A 22,936-nucleotide genomic window follows, 5' to 3' on the forward strand; every position below is an offset into this window, starting at 1 on the left:
GTGACCCTGCAGTACTTCAGCTAGCTCAGTTGTAAAGTTGGCCACAAAGGCCAGGTTTTACCAGATCCAGATGTAGGCCAGCTCTGTCCTGAAGCTGCAGTCTCATTTTTAATACGGCTATCATGTCTCCTTTCCTGTTCATTTAGAGAAAGGCAAAAGCGTAGTGTTTTCTTCCCTCTCCATAAGATAGAAGAGGATAAATGAAGTCTGAGAATATCAGTCTTGGTTCAGCCACACCCTAGTGCTCTAACTGGTCCCACTATGCTAGTCAGAGAAAAACAAAAAACAAAAAACAAAAACACAAAAACAAAAAACAAATGTCCAGCTTGTGTACTTAGCACCTACTTCTCGAGTAAATATAATTAGAACCCTTTCCAGTGCAGCCTAGGGCAGGCTCTGGGTTCAGGAGTCACAGAGGAATCAGACATCACAACATACACAACCCTACAACCCCTCTTTGGCTCAACACTTTCTAAGTTGTGGATCCATAGCAAAGACACACACACTAGAAGCCAGTCTCCTCCACGTAAACACAACACAAGCTCTCTGAACTGACTTTTGTTTGGTCCAGTCCCAACAAAACTTAACTACTATCCATTTCTCCTATAAGGCTTGCTGGAAAACAATCTGCTTCTGGGTGTGGAACATTCTAGTATGCCTTCCCTCTTCTCCTCCCATCCCAGGTGCTGTTATGGGACCAAAAATTCATCGGATTCGTACCCAAGCCTATTTATGTTAGCTCAGATTGTAATTACCTAAATTAAGGAACTATTATTGAAATCAGTGAAGAGTGCAAAAAGAGAATTATTGTTCCTATTTTAAAAATCCAAATGGTTGTTTTAAAACAACTCAATAGGGTTGAGTCACATTTTTAAAATAGTTATCAAATTACGTGAAGCACCATAAAGAAACACTCTGCCTTGGAAATGCTCTGCGAGTATTCATGAGTTCTCACTCCATTTGAAAGTAAGGAATAGTTCATTAGACTGGTTCTTCCCGTAAGACAGATAATTAAGATTTTAAGTCAACTATTTTTTAAAAGGCCTTGGTGATTAGAATGTAATTCAGTCATACGACACTTCACTGATGTGTACAAGGTCCTGGATTTGATGGCATCGCCACAAAAACAAAAATGACTTTAGACTGACATAAAAAAAATTAATAGCAAAGAAAAACATCTGTGCATGTTTAAGTTTAAAAATACATATATACATAAATACACATATAGAGGTGTATATAGCATATATAATATATATTCACGAAAAACATATACAGTTTAAATCTCAAATAACTATGTCCTGGTTAACTTCTTAAGTGTCTCATTGTTTTCTAGATTAATATTATCATATGTGTTATTTCCTAATTAGTATTCGAAGTACCACGGAAAGAGTAGGTTTGTGGTTTCTGACTTTGCTTGCACTCAAGTGCCACAAATGATCTGCGGTCCTAGATCTTACCCCAGGAATGGGATGGGGTTCTCGGTACTCTCTTTCTTCAGCCTTCATTGGAGCCAGATGGCACGGGGTGGCTTTTGGGCACCTGAGCCAGCCAGAAAGCAGTTCTGCTATCAGGACCACCATGTGAATACAACAGCGCCAATACTCAGCATTCGGTCTGCCCTGGTAAAGGAAAGCCAACACCAAGCATGCGGGGAAAGTTGCCCCAGCCCCTTCCGGTCGAACCAAACACCTCTAACTTCCCCTTCTCTGACTCAAAGCTATCAGGGGCCAGCTGCAACACTCCAAACTGGATGGTTGGCTCTTCTATTCCTGGCCGTGGGACCAGCTCATTTCATTAGCAACTGTAGCTGGCTCCAGAGTTTCCCATCTGCACTCTCCACCAGAAATATAAATAAACAAAGGAGTCATGTATTTTGCAAATCCCTTTGAAAAAACATGGACTTTTGGCTGCTGCTGGGTAAACGTTCAGATGGTGTCAATAGCAGCAGAAAGTGACTACCAATATTTATACGCTGTATATAGCAGCTTGCGCTGCTGGCAAAGGGAAAGAAAAAGTTTGCTTCCCAATCCCGGTGACTCTGTAGGAACTTCTAAGGCACCTAGACGAGAGCAGTTAACCGTCACTCCTCACGAGATGACGGGAGAGGAAGAAATATTACAGCCAGTAACAATAAAGGGACGATTGTGGGTTGGAATTGCACTAGGCAGACACTTTTGCTGCTGCTTTGAGAAGTCCCATGGAATTCAGACTCCATAACTTCGAGAGTGTTCCTCACCCCGCCTTACTGTGCCAGCCCCCAAGTAACATTACTGGGCAGCATGAAATGGGTAACTAAGGGGCGAAAACCGTTACTTGAAAAAAATGACGCTTACAGCCCGTTTTTAGCAGCCCTTGGAGCCTTTGATCATCTACCAGCTGCCTCTGGCAGTCTGTGGCTCCGTGAGAAAATCTAGGCCCAGAGAACCTCGGATACCATAAGGTGAGCCACAGCGGCATTATCCCAGAATGCAGCTGGGATGATGGGATAACTGTGCCCGAAACACACAAAACGCTCCTTGCAAAGGTGTCATTTGTTTTCCTGTAGACAAGGCATCGCCTCTGTCCAGCTCTTCTCAAGGTGAAACGTTAGCCTGGGCATTTCTCCTGAAGCAAAATAATTCTGCCAGAACCTCAAGCATTTGGCCCGAAGATGCTGTTTCACAGTGTGTGGTAATAAAGCAGACCTTGGCTGCGTCTTTACAGGGAAGAATTGAGTTTCGTAAATTTTGCTATGCTCTGCGTGAAACCAAGCACACCTTTTAAACTGCCTGGAAATTTGATCTATCACACTTAAGAGCGGGGCAAATTCTTTTGTCTGCACTTAAAAAAGAAAAAAAAAGACTTCCAAAACTGAGATTTAAATGTTTAAATTTAGGTAATATATGGTCACTTCATAAATTTTATGGTGAATTCGAGACCTGTGGATATCAAATCTTAGCCAAGCTATGTCTCCTGCCCACTGTCCATAGGACAATTACATGGAGGCAGCGTATCTTAACACAGAATGCCATGAAAACAGGCTCAGCAATGTATCCTAGCCATTCCCCATGTCCCACACAACCAAGGGACTGAATTCTATGCCAGGCACAATTTAGAATCTCAAGAACTATCAGGTAAGACCACATTCTCACACGCTGGATATATCAGTTATGTATAGGTGTAGACGCGTGCTCACATTCTCAGCTTTTGCTGAGTTTGTCCAAACTCTGGGCTTTGGAGTGTCAAGAGTATCTCCACTTCAGAAAGGATACACACACTTCATCTAAAAGACTTCACAGCATGCAAATGCAGTAGATCTATAACGGAGTCTCTCGCCTCACAGGATCGAGGCAATACTGAGGCCAGCGGATTATGAACCACACCTGTTCAGACAGAGATACTCTCCCAGGCTCCGAGGAACAACACCTCAGGCCTCAAGTCTAAAAGTATGCTTCATTCCCGAGCAAGTAACAGTGGGAGAAGCTATTATCCTGTGTCCGTGTAAACCAACCATGCTGACAAATTTCCTGAGAATTTCTATTAATTTCAGAGTTAGAAATTTGATTATGGAATTTCCTCAACAGCCACATTCGCAGATGGAAACTGTGATGGTCACGTGGTCTGTTGTTTAAGTTTGGGAAATATGAGATACTTGGAGTCATTTATTTCAAAGAGGCCATTTTTTTGCCCCAACAATTTATGATCCACACTCAACCTGCAGGTTTTATAAAATCTTCACTATAAAAAAGAAAGTATTATTATAAATATTATTGCTTATTGGCAGTTACTGGGGTTGGTGCCGTCGTAAGTCATCCTGGTTGGAATTCTGTTGATTTCCTAGTACCATATCCAGTAACAAATTATATGTACATTATAGAGTATCCAGGCTGACGTGAGCTCAGAGGCACCTGTATGAAGTTTTTCAAAAGAACAATAATAAGTTTTACTAGATGTGACAAACCCTATAAAAGTTAAATAATGTCACACTTTATAAGCATTTCATTTAATACAACTGAACACATGGAGGGCATTGAGGATGATATTTAATTTTTTCCACATGTGGGTTTAATGCCACACAAAGTCTTAGTCCCAGATTGCTAATTTTCCACCATGTGGTAGCCATTTAGTTGTATTTTTTAAAACACTTACCAAATTACAGAGTCAAGTTTCAGAGGCAGCAGCCCTGAGTTTAAGGTTTAAGGAGCAGTGCATCCCTCTGGATTAGTGCTAGATCTCTCGGAGAGACAGTTAAATCCTGACCATGTTTTTATGACAGCACTCACTGGCCTTTACACGGGTGGAAATGAGAGCTTGTAGAACCATATGCTAATTTAATTCTAAGAATAGCTTTGATTGATATGTCTCCTTCCGACACAGAACAATTTTAGCCAACTCCAAAAACAGAGGCCCTCATATGAGTGAATCCTTCCCCAGTTGTCTGTATGCTTTCAGAGAACCCTAAACAAGGAACTTGAAAAGAGAAGCAGGATCCATTGTCCTAATTGTTTAATCTTGAAAGGTGACCTCAGCTATCTCATTTCATCTTTTGTGTGCTTAGGGATGTTTTTATCTTTACTGGGGCAGTGGTATCTTCCTTTATTTTTATATCACAAAGGGACAGTTGTCAATGTCATCGAAATGTCATGGAACTTCTAAATTAGGAAAAGTCAAAGCCTCCCCTTTATTCATTTTTATCTTATTTCCAATGAGCTTTGAGTAACTAAATCAATCTCATGAGGAAATCCTTAGAAAGAGACAGGATCTCATTGGCTGGGTGTTTGGTCAGCAGGTGGAGTCACAGATCATTCATTACCACCAGCGCTGTCTAATGTGATAAATGCTCATGAAGGTGCTGTGAGAACTTTAAAGCCCCATCCAAATGTTATTGGTTATCATTGACCCCAAGAGACTGACCAGAAACCTGGAACGATTAGCCAGATCCAACATCTGGGTTCTATGGTCAGAAACAATGATACCACACTGTACACCTATTTAATGGTTCATCTCTATTTGCTCCAGAACAATAAAGTGATGTAAAGTGCTCTTTCAAAATCATTAGCTTCTGGAAAAACAAATTTTATCTCCCAAACCAATTACAGCTAATTCTTCTGAGTTCAAATGGTTTGGGAGCAAGTCTATTTCACACCTAACCAAATACTCTAGACAACTTAGTCAGGAAAACTCAAACTATATACATGGGACTTTCCAAGGAGCCTCATCACACAGTCTGGGCAACAGGCATAACAGTCCAATTTTCAGGCTTGCAAAACTAGCAGAAACAAACCCAAGAGGGGGAGAGACAGAAACCATGCAATGAGAAAGTCTGCCTGGCACGACTCTGGTCTCTGCCATCCTTCTGCCAAAGATACGTAATGGAATAAAAAGTCATCTATACTTTCAGGCAAGCAGATGAAATTGAGCCTGCTCAGTTTCTATGACTAACTGAACCTTTCCCTTCAATCTTCGCCATACTGTTCCAGAGAAGTGGAAGCAACAAACTTTCATTTGACAGTGTTACTGACTTATATATCAAATGCTTAAGATCTAACTCTGTATCTTTGAGGTAATTTCAATTTTTCAGCTTTCTGTGGTGATGGCTTATAAAGTAGATGTTAAGGAGAGAACATTGATCTGAACCTGTCCGATCTGAACCAGTGCCCTGAGAAGACCTTGGGCACTGGCTCCACACCCATTCCCACAACACCCAGAGGAAGTCCCACCCCCAGGTGCTCTAACAAACCCAGGTTCATAGAAGAGGAGGTAACATCTGCCCAACACCCAGAATAACTGGGTCCCCCAGGATCTAGGGATGCAGGAATCCCTGCCCAGTCAGTGGCATGGGTTCCTTCTGGTCTGAATCTGGACCCGAAATAGGCCTGGGGTGCTAACTCTGCATCTACTCTTACAACACCTAGAGGGAGCCCAACTCCTAGGTGCTCTAAAATGCCCAGGATCACAGAGGAAGCTCAATTCCCAAGAGATCAGACACAACCAGGAGCACTAGAGCTCCGACACACTCAAGATCACAGTTGAGGCCACATCTTTCCCAACATCCAGCATATCTGGGACTCCCACAGGAACCAGGGAAACACAACACCCCGCTCAGTTTGTACCTGCATCTGGAGCAAACCCAGTGATCTGGCTACCCACCCACTCCTGCAACACCTAGAGAAAGCTTGACTCCCAGTAGATCTGACACACCAAGGATCTTGGGATCCCAGGATCCAAGAATCAGGGTCACAGATACAACTGGACTCTGAGGAGTTCTAATACAATCAGGATCACAGAAGAGAACGGCTCCAGTCAGAGACAGCAAGGTTAGGTAGCACTAGAGATAACCAGATGATGAGAGGCAAGCACAGGAACATAAGCAACAGCCATCATCAGAACCCAGTTCTCCCAATACAGCAAGTCCTAGATACCCCCATCACACCTGAAAAGCAAGATTTGAATTTAAAATCACATTTCATGAGGATGATAGAGGACTTTAGGAAGGACATAAATAATTTCCTTAAGGAAAACAGGAGAAAATAGGTAAACAAGCAGAGGCCCTTAAAGAGGAAACACCAAAATCCCTTAAAGAATTACAGGAAAAAAACAACCAAACAGGTAAAGGAATTGAAAACAATCATCCAAGATCTACAAATGGAAATAGAAACAATAAAGAAATCACAAAAGAAGACAACCCCAGAAATAGAAAACCTAAGAAAGAGACCAGGAGCCGTAGATACAAGCAACACCAACAGAATACAAGAGATAGAAGAGAGAATCTCAGGCGCAGAAGATACCATAGAAAACATTGACACAACAGTTAAAGAAAATGCACAAAGCAAAAAGCTTCTAACCCAAAACATCCAGAAAACCCAGGACATAATGAGAAGATCAAACCCAAGAATAATAGGTATAGAAGAGAGTGAAGATTCCCAAATTAAAAGGACAGTAAATATCTTCAACAAAATTAGAGAAAAAAGTTTTCCTAACCTAAAGAAAGAGATGCACACAAACATACAAGAAGTTTACAGAACTGCAAATAGATTGGACCAGAAAAGAAAATCCTTATGTCACATAATAGTCAAAACACCAAATGCACAAAACAAAGAAAGAATATTAAAAGCAATAAGGGGGTGGAGAGCGCATAAGCAACACCCCACGAGCAAACTTGAGCCTTGGGAACATAGGTAAGACCAACTTTTCTGCTCCAAGTGACCTGACTGGTGGTCTCAGGACACACAGAGGCAAAATTCCTCTAGGACCAGACACTTCCGGTTTTTAGCTGGATTCCCAACTTGCTGATCCCTGCCCGCAGCTCACTGCTCCCAAACCCCATGGGAGAGAGAGCTCACCGTCCGGACAGGTGGGCACTCCTGAGACTGCAGAGCGGAAGAGACCACCAATACTGCCCACCCCTGCCCACATCCCTGGGAACAGGTAGATAAGGGCACTGGAGCTGCAGGTCTCCTGCGCCTGAGACACTGCCGGAACATGAAGGGACAAGATTAACAGTTCTCTGCACCCAAATCCCGTGGGAGGGAGAGCTAAACCTTCAGAGAGGCAGACACATCTGGGTAAATCAGAAGAGACTATACTCTGCCCACATTTCTGACTCCAGAGGAAAACACCTAACGCCATCTGGGACCCTGGTGCACAGGGGCGCCCGGAAAGGGTGGTTCAGGTCCTCCTGGTTGCTGCCCTCAAAGAGAGCTCATAAGCAACACCCCACGAGCAAATTTGAGCCTCAGGACCACAGGTAAGACCAACTTTTCTGCTCCAAGTGACCTGCCTGGTTAACTCAGGACACAAGCCCACAGGAACAGCTGAAGACCTGTAGACAGGAAAAACTACACGCCCAAAAGCAGAATACTCTGTTCCCATAACTGGCTGAAAGAAAACAGGAAAACGGGTCTACAGCACTCCTTACACACAGGCTTATAGGACAGTCTAGCTACTGTCAGAAGTAGCAGAACAGAGATGATCTGATAGCAAGAGGCAAGCGCAGGAACCCAAGCAACAGAAACCAAGACTACATGGCATCATCGGAGCCCAATTCTCCCACCAAAGCAAACACGGAATATCCAAACACACCAGAAAAGCAAGATCTAAATTTAAAATCATATTTGATCATGATGCTGGAGGACTTAAAGAAAGACATGAAGAACTCCCTTAAAGAAACGCAGGAAAACATAAATAAACAAGTAGAAGCCTATAGAGAGGAATCACAAAAATCCCTGAAAGAATTCCAGGAAAACACAATCAAACAGTTGAAGGAATTAAAAATGGAAGTAGAAGCAATCAAGAAAAAACACAGGGAAACAACCCTGGATATAGAAAACCAAAGGAAGAGACAAAGAGCCGTAGATACAAGCTTCACCAACAGAATACAAGAGATAGAAGAGAGAATCTCAGGAGCAGAAGAATCCATAGAAATCATCCACACAACTGTCAAAGATAATGTAAAATGGAAAAAGCTACTGGTCCAAAGCATACAGGAAATCTAGGACTCAATGAGATGATCAAACCTAAGGATAATAGGTATAGAAGAGAGTGAAGACTCCCAGCTCAAAGGACCAGTAAATATCTTCAACAAAATCATAGAAGAAAACTTCCCTAACCTAAAGAAAGAGATACCCATAAGCATACAAGAAGCATACAGAACTCCAAATAGATTGGACCAGAAAAGAAAATCCTCCCATCACATAATAGTCAAAATGCACAAAAGAAAGAAAGACTATTAAAAGCAGTAAGGGGAAAAGGTCAAGTAACATATAAAGGCAGACCTATCAGAATCACACCAGACTTCTCACCAGAGACTATGAAAGCCAGAAGATCCTGGACAGATGTCATACAGACCCTAAGAGAACACAAATGCCAGCCCAGGTTACTGTATCCTGAAAAACTCTCAATTAACATAGATGGAGAAACCAAGATATTCCAAATTTACACAATATCTTTCTACAAATCCAGCACTAAAGGATAATAAATGGTAAAGCCCAAAATAAGGAGGCAAGCTACACCCTAGAAAAAGCAAGAAACTAATTGTATTGGCAACAAAACAAAGAGAAGAAAAGCACACAAACATAACCTCACATCGAATATGAATATTACAGAAAGCAATAATCACTATTCCTTAATATCTCTCAACATCAATTGTCTCAACTCCCCAATAAAAAGACATAGATTAACAAACTGGATACACAATGAGGACCCTGCATTCTGCTGCCTACAGGAAACACACCTCACAGACAAAGACAGACACTACCTCAGAGTGAAAGGCTGGAAAACAACTTTCCAAGCAAATGGTCAGAAGAAGCAATCTGGAGTAGCCATTCTAATATGGAATAAAATCAATTTTCAACTAACAGTCATCAAAAAAGATAAGGAAGGACACTTCATATTCATCAAATGAAAAATTCAACAAGATGAACTCTCAATCCTAAATATCTATGCTCCAAATACAAGGGCACCAACATACATAAAAGAAACATTACTAAAGCTAAAAACACACATTGCACCTCACACAATAATCATAGGAGATTTCAACACCCCACTCTCATCAATGGACAGGTGATGGAAACAGAAATTAAACAGAGACGTAGACAGACTAAGAGAAGTCATGAACCAAATGAACTTAACAGATATTTATAGAACATTCTACCCTAAAGCAAAAGGATATACCTTCTTCTCAGCTCCTCATGGTACTTTCTCCAAAATTGACCATATAATTGGTCATAAAACAGGCCTCAACACATACAGAAAGATAGAAATAATCCCATGTGTCCTATCAGACCACCACGGGCTAAAGCTGGTCTTCAATAACAATAAGGAAAGAACGCCCACATATACATGGAAGATGAACAATGCTCTACTCAATGATAACCTGGTCAAGGAAGAAATAATGAAAGAAATTAAAGACTTCTTAGAATTTAATGAAAATGAAGGTACAACATACCCAAACTTATGGGACACAATGAAAGCTGTGCTAAGAGGAAAACTCATAGCTCTGAGTGGCTGCAGAAAGAAACAGGAAAGAGCATATATCACCAGCTTGACAGCACACCTAAAAGCTCTAGAACAAAAAGAATCAAATACACTCAGGAGGAGAAGAAGGCAGGAAATAATCAAACTCAGAGTTGAAATCAACCAAGTAGAAACAAAAAGGACCATAGAAAGAATCAACAGAACCAAAAGTTGGTTCTTTGAGAAAATCAACAAGATAGATAAACCCTTAGCCAGACTAACGAGAGGACACAGAGAGTGTGTACAAATTAACAAAATCAGAAATGAAAAGGGAGACATAACTACAGAATCAGAGGAAATTCGAAAAATCATCAGATCCTACTACAAAAACCTATATTCAACAGAACTTGAAAATCTGCAGGAAATGGACAATTTCCTAGACAGATACCAGGTACCGAACGTAAATCAGGAACAGATAAACCAGTTAAACAACCCCATAACTCCTAAGGAAATAGAAGCAGTCATTAAAGGTCTCCCAACCAAAAAGAGCCCAGGTCCAGACAGGTTTAGTGCAGAATTCTATCAGACCTTCATAGAAGACCTCATACCAATATTATCCAAACTATTCCACAAAACTGAAACATGTGGAGCACCGAATTCCTTCTATGAAGCCACAATTACTCTTATACCTAAACCACACAAAGACCCAACAAAGAAAGAGAACTTCAGACCAATTTCCCTTATGAATATCGACGCAAAAATATTCAATAAAATTCTGGCAAATCGAATCCAAGAGCACATCAAAACAATCATCCACCATGATCAAGTAGGCTTAATCCCAGGCATGCAGGGATGGTTTAATATACGGAAAACCATCAACGTGATCCATTATATAAACAAACTGAAAGAACAAAACCACATGATCATTTCATTAGATGCTGAGAAAGCATTTGACAAAATTCAACACCCCTTCATGATAAAAGTCCTGGAAAGAATAGAAATTCAAGGCCCATACCTAAACATAGTAAAAGCCATATACAGCAAACCAGTTGCTAACATTAAACTAAATGGAGAGAAACTTGAAGCAATACCACTAAAATCAGGGACTAGACAAGGCTGCCCACTCTCTCCCTACTTATTCAATATAGTTCTTGAAGTTCTAGCCAGAGCAATCAGACAACAAAAGGAGATCAAGGGGATACAGATCGAAAAAGAAGAAGTCAAAATATCACTATTTGCAGATGATATGATAGTATATTTAAGTGATCCCAAAAGTTCCACCAGAGAACTACTACAGCTGATAAACAACTTCAGCAAAGTGGCTGTGTATAAAATTAACTCAAATAAATCAGTAGCCTTCCTCTACACAAAAGAGAAACAAGCCGAGAAAGAAATTAGGGAAACGACACCCTTCATAATAGTCCCAAATAATATAAAGTACCTCGGTGTGACTTTAACCAAGCAAGTAAAAGATCTGTGCAATAAGAACTTCAAGACTCTGAAGAAAGAAATTGAAGAAGACCTCAGAAGATGGAAAGATCTCCCATGCTCATGAATTGGCAGGATTAATATAGTAAAAATGGCCATTTTACCAAAAGCGATCTACAGATTCAATGCAATCCCCATCAAAATACCAATCCAATTCTTCAAAGAGTTAGACAGAACAATTTGCAAATTCATCTGGAATAACAAAAAACCCAAGATAGCTAAAACTATCCTCAACAATAAAAGGACTTCAGGGGGAATCACTGTCCCTGAACTCAAGCAGTATTACAGAGCAATAGTGATTAAAAACTGCATGGTATTGGTACAGAGACAGACAGACAGACCAACGGAATAGAATTGCAGACCCAGAAATGAACCCACACACCTATGGTCACTTGATTTTTGACAAAGGAGCCAAAACCATCCATTGGGAAAAAGATAGCATTTTCAGCAAATGGTGCTGGTTCAACTGGAGGTCAACATGTAGAAGAATGCAGATCGATCCATGCTTATCACCCTGTACAAAGCTTAAGTCCAAGTGGATCAAGGACCTCCACATCAAACTAGATATACTCAAACTAATAGAAGCAAAAAGTGGGGAAGCATCTTGAACACTTGGGCACTAGAGAAAATTTCCTGAACAAAACACCAATGCTCTAAGATCAAGAATCAACAAATGGGATCTCATAAAACTGCAAAGCTTCTATAAAGCAAAGGACACTGTGGTTACGACAAAATGGCAACCAACAGATTGGGAAAAGATCTTTACAGATAGAGGGCTTATATCCAAAATATACAAAAACTCAAGAAGTTAGACCGCAGGGAGACAAATAACCCTATTAAAAATGGGGTTCAGAGCTAAACAAAGAATTCACAGCTGAGGAATGCCGAATGGCTGAGAAACACCTAAAGAAATGTTCAACATCTTTAGTCATAAGGGAAATGCAAATCAAAACAACCCTGAGATTTCACCTCACACCAGTGAGAATGGCTAAGATCAAAAACTCAGATGACAGCAAATGCTGGCAAGGATGTGGAGAAAGAGGAACACTCCTCCATTGTTGGTGGGATTGCAGACTGGTACAACCATTCTGGAAATCAGTCTGGAGGTTCCTCAGAAAATTTGACATTGAACTACCTGAGGACCCAGCTATACCTCTCTTGGGCATATACCCAAAAGATGCCCCAACATATAAAAAAACACGTGCTCCACATAGCAGCCTTATTTATAATAGCCAGAAGCTGGAAAGAACCCAGATGCCCTTCAACAGAGGAATGGATACAGAAAATATGGTACATCTACACAATGGAATATTACTCAGCTATCAAAAACAATGACATAGGCAAATGGAAGGAACTGGAAAATATCATCCTGAGTGAGGTAACCCAATCACAGAAAAACACACATGGTATGCACTCATTGATAAGTGACTATTAGCCCAAATGCTTGAATTACCCTAGATGCACAGAACACATGAAACTCAAGACAGATGATCAAAATGCGAATGCTTCACTCCTTCTTTAAAAGGAGAATAAGAATACCCTTGGCAGGGAATAGGGAGGCAAAGATTAAAACAGAGACAGAAGGAACACCCATTCAGAGCCTGCCCCACATGTGGCCCAGACATATATAGCCACCCAATTTGAAAAGATGGGTGAAGCAAAGAAGTGCAGGCCAACAGGAACCGTATGTAGATCTCTCCTGAGAGACACAGCCAGAATACAGCAAATACATAGGTGAATGCCAGCAGCAAACCACTGAACTGAGAACGGGATCCCCGTTGAAGAGAAGGGACTGGAAGAGCTTGAAGGGGCTCGAGACCCCATATGAACAACAATGCCAACCAACCAGAGCTTCCAGGGACTAAGTCACTACCCAAAGACTATACATGGATTGACCCTGGGCTCCAACCTCATAGGTAGCAATGAATAGCCTAGTAAGAGCACCAGTGGAAGGGGAAGCCCTTGGTCCTGCTAAGACTGAACCCCCAGTGAACGTGATTGTTGGGGGGATGGCAGTAATGGGGGGAGGATGGGGAGGGGAACACCCATATAAAAGGGGAGGGGGAGGGGTTAGGGGGATGTTGGCCCAGAAACCGGGAAAGGGAATAACATTCGAAATGTAAACAAGAAATACTCAAGTTAATAAAAAAAATTTAAAAAAAAAGCAGTAAGGGAAAAAAAAGGCAAGTAACATATAAAGACAGAACTATAATAATTAAACCAGACTTCTCACCAGAGACTATGAAAGACAGAAGATGCTGGGCAGATGTCATACAGACCCTAAGAGAACACAAGTGCCAGCCCAGGCTACTATAACCATCAAAACTCTCAATTAACATAGATGTAGAAACCAAGATATTCCATGACAAAACCAAATGTACACAATATCTTTCCATAAATCCAGCCCTCCAAAATATAATAGATGGAAATCTCAAACACAAGAAGGGAAACTATACCCTAGAAAAAGAAAGAAAGTAATCTTCTTTCAACAAACCCAAAAGAAGTTAGCAACACAAACATAATTCCACCTCTAACAACAAAAATAACAGGAATTCACAACCATTTTTTCTTAATATCTCTTAATATCAATGGACTCATTTCCCCCAATAAAAATACATAGACTAACTGACTCATAAATAGGACATGGTATTTTTCTACATACTGGAAACGCACCTCAGCGACAGGGAAACACACCTCAGTAACAGGGAAATGCACCTCAGCAACAGGGAAACGCACCTCAGCGACAAAGACAGACACTATCTCAGAGTAAAAGGCTGGAAAAATTTTTTCAAAGCAAGTGGCCCCAAGAAACAAGCTGAAGTAGCCATTTTAATATCGAATAAAATCAACTTTCAACTAAAAGCTATCAAGAAAGAGGAAGAAGGACACTTCATACTCACCAAAGGAAAAATCTAACAAGATGAAGGATCAATTCTGAACATCTCTACTCCAAATGCAAGGGCACCCACATTCATAAAAGAAACTTTACAAAAGCTCAAAGCATACATTGCACCTCACACTATAATAGTGGGAGATTTCAACACCTCACTCTCAGCAACGGACACACGATAGAAATGGAAATTCAACAAAGACACAGTGAAACTAACAGAAGTTATGAACCAAATGAATATAACAGATATCTATAGAACATTTTACCCTAGCCCTGTTGCACACCAATGGAAGGAGAAGCCCTTGGTCCTGCTAACACTGGGCCCCTCAGTGTGGGGGAATGTGGGGGGCAAAAAGAGGGGTGGTTAGGGAGTGGGAACACCCATAGAGAAGAAGGGGAGGGGAGGGGATATGGGGCTTATGGCCGGGAAACTGGGGAAGGGAATAACATTTGAAATGTAAATAAAAAATATCCAAGAAAAAAAAAGAATACTCCATCCTAAAACAAAAGAACATACTTTCTTCTCAGCACCTCATGGTATCTTCTCCAAAACAGGTCACAAAACAGGCCTCAATAGATACAAGAAGACTGAAATAATTCCATACATCCTGTCAGAAAAACCACAAACTAGTCTTCAATAACAACAAAAACAACAGAAAACCCACATACACATGGGAACTGAACAATGCTCTACTCAAAGACAACTTGATCAAGGAATAAAGAAAGAAAGGAATTAAACACTTTTTAGAATGTAATGAAAATGAAGATACAATATACCACAATTTATGGGACACACAATGAAAGCTGTGCTAAGAGGAAAACTCATAGCTCTGAGTGCCTCCAAAAAGAAACTGGAGAGAGCATACACTAGCAGCTTGACAGAACACCTGAAAGCTCTAGAACAAAAAGAAGCAAATGCACCAAAGAGAAATAGAAGGCATGAAATAATCAAACTCAGAGCTAAAATCAACCAAGTAGAAACAAAAAGAACTATATAAAGAATCAACAAAACCAGGATCTGGTTCTTTGAGAAAATCAAAAAGATAAATAAACCCTTAGACAGACTAACTAGAGGGTGCAGAGACAGTATCCAAATTAAGAAGATCTAATATGAAAAGGGAAGCATAACAAAAGAAACTGAGGAAATTCAAAAAAATCATCAGATCCTACTACAAAAGCCTATACTCAACAAAACTGGGAAATCTGGATGAAATGAACAATTTTCTAGACAGATACCAGGTACCAAAGTTAAATCAGGATGAGATAAACCATCTAAACTGTCCCATAACCACTAAAGGAATAGATGCAGTCATTAAAATTCTCCCAACCAAAAAAAGATGGGTATAGTGCAGAATTCTATCAGACCTTCAAAGAAGACTTAATATCAATATTCTTCAAACTAGTCCACAAAATAGAAAAAGGAACACTACCCAATTTGTTCTATGAAGCCACAATTACACTTATACCTAAACCACACAAAGACCCAACAAGGAGAGAGAACTTCAGGCCAATTTCCCGTATGAATATCAATGCAAAATTACTCAATAAAATTCTTGCAAACTGAATCTTTGAACATATCAAAATGATCATCCATCATGATCAAGTAGGCTTCATCCCAAGAATGTAGGGATGGTTCAAGATATGGAAATTCATCAATGTAATTCACTATATAAACAAACTCAAAGGGAAAAAAACATATCTTCTCATTAGATGTTGAGAAAGCATTTGACAAAATTCAACACCTCTTCAGGGTAAAAGTCTTGAAAAGATCAGAGATTCAAGGCCAATACCTAAAACATAATAAAAAGCAATATATAGCAAACCAGTAGCCAACTTCAAACTAAATGGAGAAAAACTTGAAGCAATACCACTAAAATCGAGGACTAGATAAGGCTGCCCACTCTCTCCCTACTTATTCAATATAGTTCTTGAAGTCCTAACCAGGGCAATCAGACAACAATAGGAGGTCAAAGGGATACAAATCAAAAAGGAAGACATCAAAATATCACTATTTGCAGATGATATGATAGTATACTTAACTGACCCCGAAAATTCCACCAGAGAACTCCTACAGCTGATAAACAACTTCAGCAAAGTGGCTGGATATAACATTAACTCAAACAAACCAGTAGCCTTCCTCTACTCAAAGGATAAACAGACTGAGAAAGAAATTAAGGAAACTACATCCTTCACAATAGTCACAAATAACATAAAATACCTCATACCTCGCAAGTGAAAGATCTGTATGGAAATAACTTCAAGTCTCTGAAGAAAGAAATTGAAGATCTGAGAAGATGGAAAGATCTCCCATGCTCATAAATTGACAGGATTAATATAGTAAAAATAGCCATCTTGTCAAAAGCAATCCACAGATTCAATGCAATCCCCATCAAAATTCCAACTCAATTCTTAATAGAGTTAGAAAGAACAATTTGCAAATTCATTTGGAATAACAAAAAACTGGATAGCGAAAACTGTTTTCAACAATAAAGAAATTCTGGGGGAATTACCATCCCTGACTTCAAGCTATATTACAGAGCAATAGTAATTAATATTGCATGGTATTGGTACAGAGACAGGCAGGTAGATCAAAGGAATAGAACTGAAGACCCAGAAATGAACCCACACACCTATGGGCACTTGATCTTTGACAAAGGAGCCAAAACCATCCAATGGAAAAAAGATAGCATTTTCAGCAAATGGTGCTGGTTCAACTGGAGGTCAGCATGTAGAAGAATGCAGATCGATCCATTCTTATCACCCTGTACAAAGCTTAAGTCCAAGTGGATCAAGGACCTCCGCATAAAACCAGATGAACTGAAACTAGTAGAAGAGAAAGTAGAGAAGAATCTCGAACACATTGGCACTGGGGAAAATTTCCTGAACAAAACACCAATGGCTTATGCTCTAAGGTCAAGAATCAACAAAAGGGAACTCATATATATATATATATATATATATATATATATATGTATATATATATATATATATGTTAGACTCCAGAGAGTCAAATAATCCTATTAAAAAAAATGGGCTACAGAGCTAAACAAAGAATTCTCAACTGAAGAATGCCGAATGACTGAGAAGCACCTAAAGAATTATTCAATACCCTTAGTCATCAACAGGGAAATTCAAATCAAAACAATCCTGAGATTCTACCTCACATCAATCAGAACAGCTAAGATTAAAAAAAAACTAAGGTGACAGCAGGTGCAGGTGAGGATGTGAAGAAAGAGGAAGACTCCTCCATTTTTGGTGGGATTGCAAGCTGGTACAACCACTGTGGAAATCAGTCTAGTAGTTCCTCCAAGAATTGGACATTCTACTACCTGAGGACCAACTATACCACTCCTGGGCATATAGCCAAAAGATGCTCCAACATATAACAAGGAGACATGCAGCCTTATGTATAATACCCAAATATGTATGTTCATAGCAGCCTTATGTATAATACCCAAAAGCTGGAAAAAACCTAGATGTCCTTCAACAGAGGAATGGATACAGAAAATGTGGTATATTTACACAATGGAGTACTATTCAGCTATCAAAATACAATGACTTCATGAAATTCATATGCAAATGGATGGAACTAGAAAATATCATCCTGAGTGAGGTAATAAAAGAACATGAACACACGTGGTATGCACTTACTGATACATGGATATTAGCCTAAATGCTCGGAATACCCAAGATACAGTTAACAGACCCCATGAAGCTCACAAAGAAGGAAGACCAAAGTGTGAATGCTTCAGTCCTTCTTAGAAAGGGGAACAAAATACTCACAGGAGGAAGAACAGAGACAAAAGATGGAGCAGAGACTGAATTAAAGCCCATCCAGAGACTTTCCACCTGGGGATCCATCCTATATATAGTCACCAAACCCAGACACTATTGCAGATGCTAAGAAGTACATGCTGACAGGAGCCTGATATAGCTGTCACCTGAGAGGCTCTGTCAGAGACTGACTAATACAAAGGCAGATGCTTACAGCCAACCATTGGACTGAGAATGGGGTCCCCAATGGAGAAGTTAGGGAAAGAACTGAAGGAGATGAAGGGGTTTACAACCCCATAGGAAAAAGAACAATATCAACCAATCAGAACCCCCAGAGCTTCCAGGGACTAAACCACCAACAAAAGAGTACACATTGGGCCACCGATGGCTGCAACAGTATATGCAGCAGAGGATGGCCTATGTTGGGCATCAATGGGAGGAGAGACCCTTGGTCCTGTGAAGGCTGGATGCCCCAGTGTAGGGGAATGCCAGAGAGAGGAGGAGGGAGGGAGTAGGTGAGTGGTTGGGGTAGCACCCTCATAGAAGTAGAGGGAGGGGGAATGAGATAGGGGTTTCTGGAAGGGAAACTGGGAAAGGGAATAAAATTTGAAATGTAAATAAAACATCCAATAAAAGAAAAAAAAGAGACCAACATCACTGAGATGAAATCTGGGAAGTTTTGTTTTGTTTTGTTGTTTTGTTTTGTTGTTTTGTTTTGTTTTGTTTTGTTTTTGAGAGCACAAGGAAGCTGTGCTCCAGGGATACCAAAGTCATACCTCATGCTGCAGCTTTGAAGGCACGAAGATATTATGAAGAGCAGCTGAGTCTTTGCACTGTGAGAGACCATAAAGGCCATTGGTGAAGGTACAGCCTCAGTTATAGCTGATAACCAAAGACTGAAGGGGTCATACAAAGTAGCTGAGGCTTGACACCATAAAGGGAGTCTGTGAGAGGCTATTGGTGAAGCCTCTTTGCAGAGGAAGACCCCAGTATATTGGAGATCGAGTACCAGGGTATGAACACTAAAAACAGCAGCAGCAGTGGAGAAGTCAATTGGAGGCTAGAGTGCTACAGAGGGCAGAGTTGGAGAAGTGACACAAGCCCTTTGAAGGAGCCCAGAAGATCATGTGTGGATCCCAGATGTTGGAATAAGAAGGTGTAAAGTTGAAGTTGCTTTGGAGACCCCAAGATGTTAAAGATGCCAAAGTCATGAGATACCTGCCGAGGAAAGCTCTTACAGGGAGCGGGAACAGCCCAATAGAGTGAAGTCTGCTGTTGCCAACTGCCAGATCTACCAACAGCAGTCAACGGGGAGGAAAGGAGCTGGAGACCTGAGGAGTGCTTTGATATTGGACATGGGGACGTCGAGTTTGGAGTTTGCCCAGCTGGTTTTCTATCTTGCTTTGGTCTAGTATTTTGACTTTATACAGAATTACAGTTAAAGAGACTGCTTGAATCTCAGAAAAGACTTTGAATTTTTTTTAACATCATTGAGACTGATATAAACTATGAGGACTTTTAAGGTTGGACTAAATGTATTTTGCATTATGCTGATGTTTCTGCCTGACCCCCATGGACTCTTATGTTTGAACAAATCAATGGGGCCCATGGAGTGGAATGTGATGGTTTGTATATGCTTGGCCTGGAGAGTGGCATTATTAGGAAGTGTGGCTTTTTGGAGTAGGTGTGGCCATGTTAAATTAGGTGAGTCACTGTGGACATCTGTTAGCTGCCTTCTGAATAAGAGGTGGAACTCTCAGCTCCTCTGGCCCCATGACTGCCTGGATGCTGCCATGCCCCCGACTTGATGATAATGGACAGAACCGCTGAACCTGTAAGCCAGCGCCAACTAAATGTCATTGTTACAAAAAAAAAAAAAAAAGAATGTTGATCTACTGAGGTCCCTTGAATCTTTACTGACTCTATTATAAGTCCATCAGCATTCCAAGTTCATAAATACCTTGTCATTCTACTAATAATGTGTCTGATGAAGCTGTGGTTATTTTCTTAGTGCCTGGTGTGACCTTTATCCTACCACATTCATCCTCTAGTTTCTTCCATGGCCACCATCTGTCTTCTAGAAGACTAGTCACACTATGGCATGTCTAGCAGGTTCACTTTCAATACCTCGATGGACATTAAAAGCTAAGTCTTAGCTCCTAAGAAAAATAGTGACCATTGATTTCTCCAAGATGGCCGTTTTGGGACCCAGGGCTAACTCAGACTCCCTCTTGCAAAACTATACTGCTTTTACACTGATATCATTTCCGCTGTTATTGAAGCATTGCCCTGTACTTTGGTCTCCCTACCAAAGTCAGAAAAGAAAGAGAGGCAGAGTTGATGAATGACTCCTATGGGAGACTCAGCCCAAAGTGGGCAGCTGTGGTACTACACCTCTTATCTGTTTCTCTCTCTCTCTCTCTCTCTCTCTCTCTCTCTCTCTCTCTCTCTCTCTCTCTCTCTTTCTCTCTCTCTCTCTCTCTCCCTTAACCTGCTATGATTATGATCCACTAGTCATGAGGGAAAGACCCCCTACCTCTACAAGCATTGGCTTTTCTAATGTCATACTTTTCTGGTCTCTCTGCCATTGGCTTTCAATAAAACTCATCAAATCGGGTCATAGGTTTACTAAAGACACCTAATAACATTTTGAAAATGTACTGTGTCTCGCCAAACACTAACAGTTGGAGCTTATAGGAAACCCAGAAATTTTATGGTAGATATCAACTTAGCCAGGCGTGGTGGGGCACATTTATAGTCTCAGGACAAAGCAAACTGGATAGTAAGATTAAGGATACTTGATGAAACAAAACTAATATGAATAGTATGAGAAGGGACCCTATAAATGGAAGAAACCACCTTCAAGTGTTATAATGAAAATTCCAAGAATCGGCTCATTCTTGCCTTCACTTTGTGATGCACTCTTTGAGCTATTTGGGCCTTCTCTGTGACTATTCCTGATTGATTTACATAAAAGCATTTCTCATTCAAAAGAGAGATAAATGTTACCCTTCTCGGTAGTATACAAATGGAAATCTCTTCGATTTTGTAGGACCATTTCAGCCGAGCAGTCCAGTTTGTCTTACAAGGACCAGAATTGATTTTGAAACTCTTGATCTTCTCTTGGGTCTTTGGACACTTGATAATTCTTGGATGAGACAATTCCTCTAGTACTAGCACCTACTCCAGCAGCGATAGTCCCATCAATAAAGGTATTATTTGGATGACCCTCTTTGGTCAGACATGTGCACACAAAGGGAAAAGGCCAAGTGTGATTATTTGTAAATATGACCATTTAAGGTGTGAGGAAAGCCAAAGTACAGGTTTCTATTTAATCTACTGGTAAGCATAAATATAAGCCTCTCCCACATATGAAAAGAAGTCCCAGGTGGGTATGCACAGGCCATGGACTTTAATGGAGTCAATCACATTGATTACCAGGTAGACCTCTTAACCTAGATAGCATCTTTTTTGAAATGCACACTGGAGTTTTCTAAGATAACTCCATTTCTTTATACTAAGCCTTGCTGTAGCAGGATCTGGTGCTATGTCCACTGTGGTTATAGGACTATTATGGCACTGGTGTAGTTAAGTACCATGAGCATCCTAGAAATATACATAACTATCAATCTCTTGCTGCTAGGGATTGTATCATTAAAAAGATGGTGAGTTGCATTCAGAACCTGGTACCAGTGGGTGTCTACCTCAGAAGCTTGCATTGGTTTAGGCCTGGGTATGTGCCAATAGTCTAGATTGTCTTATCCCAACAGATTGGGCAGGTCTGTCGAAAATAACTTAAGTATTGTTTGGCCTTTATTTCTCTCATTCAGTACATCTTGAAAAACCTTGGCAACCTCCTAGTACTTGACTGGGTGTGTCAGACATGTGGTTATTATAGATGAACAAGGAGGAAAACCCTGTTGTCTGAACCTCAGGGTTGGGCTAGGGTCTTTGGTTGGCATTGTTTGATAAACAAGTTACACATCAAGTACTTACTGGAGCACACACATAGAAAGCTTGTTGCATCCTGCTATTTAAGGTAACGGTCCTCCATGTCTGGACAGCTCTCTTAGCAAGATGGAGGGCTTCCTTTTCTCTGCCTGATCTGGGGAGCGGGAGCCCCACATCCTTTCCCTGAGGAATGTCCTGTACCCTTGGGGAGATTACAAGTTTGGCTTCCTTTCTCCAGACAAAGAATCTGTCCAGGGAGCAACTGGAATTCTTGGAATGTCTCTTCATGCAAATGAGGCACTCCTAGTACCCTAAACTCCAGACAATGGTGCATACCCACTCTGGAAACCTCTGCTCTCTTCCCAAAAATTACACAGCCTGTCATTGCCATCATATTCACAGGCCTTCGGGTCCCTTTGTCCTCTGGGCTGGTGGCCAACAGCCCTGGGGAGAAGGGAGGACCACAAAAGCTTCAATATGAAATTTGGTAAATTTTCCATTGCAGTCTTTCTCAGATGTGTTAGTTTATGATGCTAGGCCACCAGATAAGCCAATATCACTTAGAAACTGGTGTATCAATTTCTACCAATTCCACTTTTCCTTAATTCCATCTTCATTTATGGTCCACTCATCTCCCTCCTTGGTGTACTGGGGGAAAGGATAATTCTGGTGCCAACAACATTTTAGAAACCAGTTCAGAGCTCACAGTGGAAACTGTCCCATTGTCAGCTTCCCTTGCTGCCTGATCAGCCAAACAGTTTCTATTACAAACCAAGTCAAGTCTATTCTGTCCTTTTTAATGCATCTCTGCTACCTAGAATGGCTTCCAGACTATCTCTAGCAATTATAAGATTTCTCTTTTTTTTTCTTCTTCCTACTATGAGTATCCCCCTTTTCTTA

At 40.7% G+C, this 22,936-nt stretch overlaps 1 long non-coding RNA gene across 1 annotated transcript; it reads left to right on the forward strand.

Annotated features, from left to right (window-relative positions):
* Window positions 1-1,813: 1,813 nt before the first annotated feature.
* On the forward strand, window positions 1,814-2,704 carry LOC134482384 (uncharacterized). Its single transcript, XR_010058398.1, has 2 exons — window positions 1,814-2,440; window positions 2,546-2,704. It is a non-coding gene; the product is annotated as an uncharacterized LOC134482384 (long non-coding RNA).
* Window positions 2,705-22,936: the final 20,232 nt, after the last annotated feature.

This window comes from Rattus norvegicus, chromosome 16, assembly GCF_036323735.1.
Source record: "Rattus norvegicus strain BN/NHsdMcwi chromosome 16, GRCr8, whole genome shotgun sequence".
Classification (NCBI taxonomy): domain Eukaryota; kingdom Metazoa; phylum Chordata; class Mammalia; order Rodentia; family Muridae; genus Rattus; species Rattus norvegicus.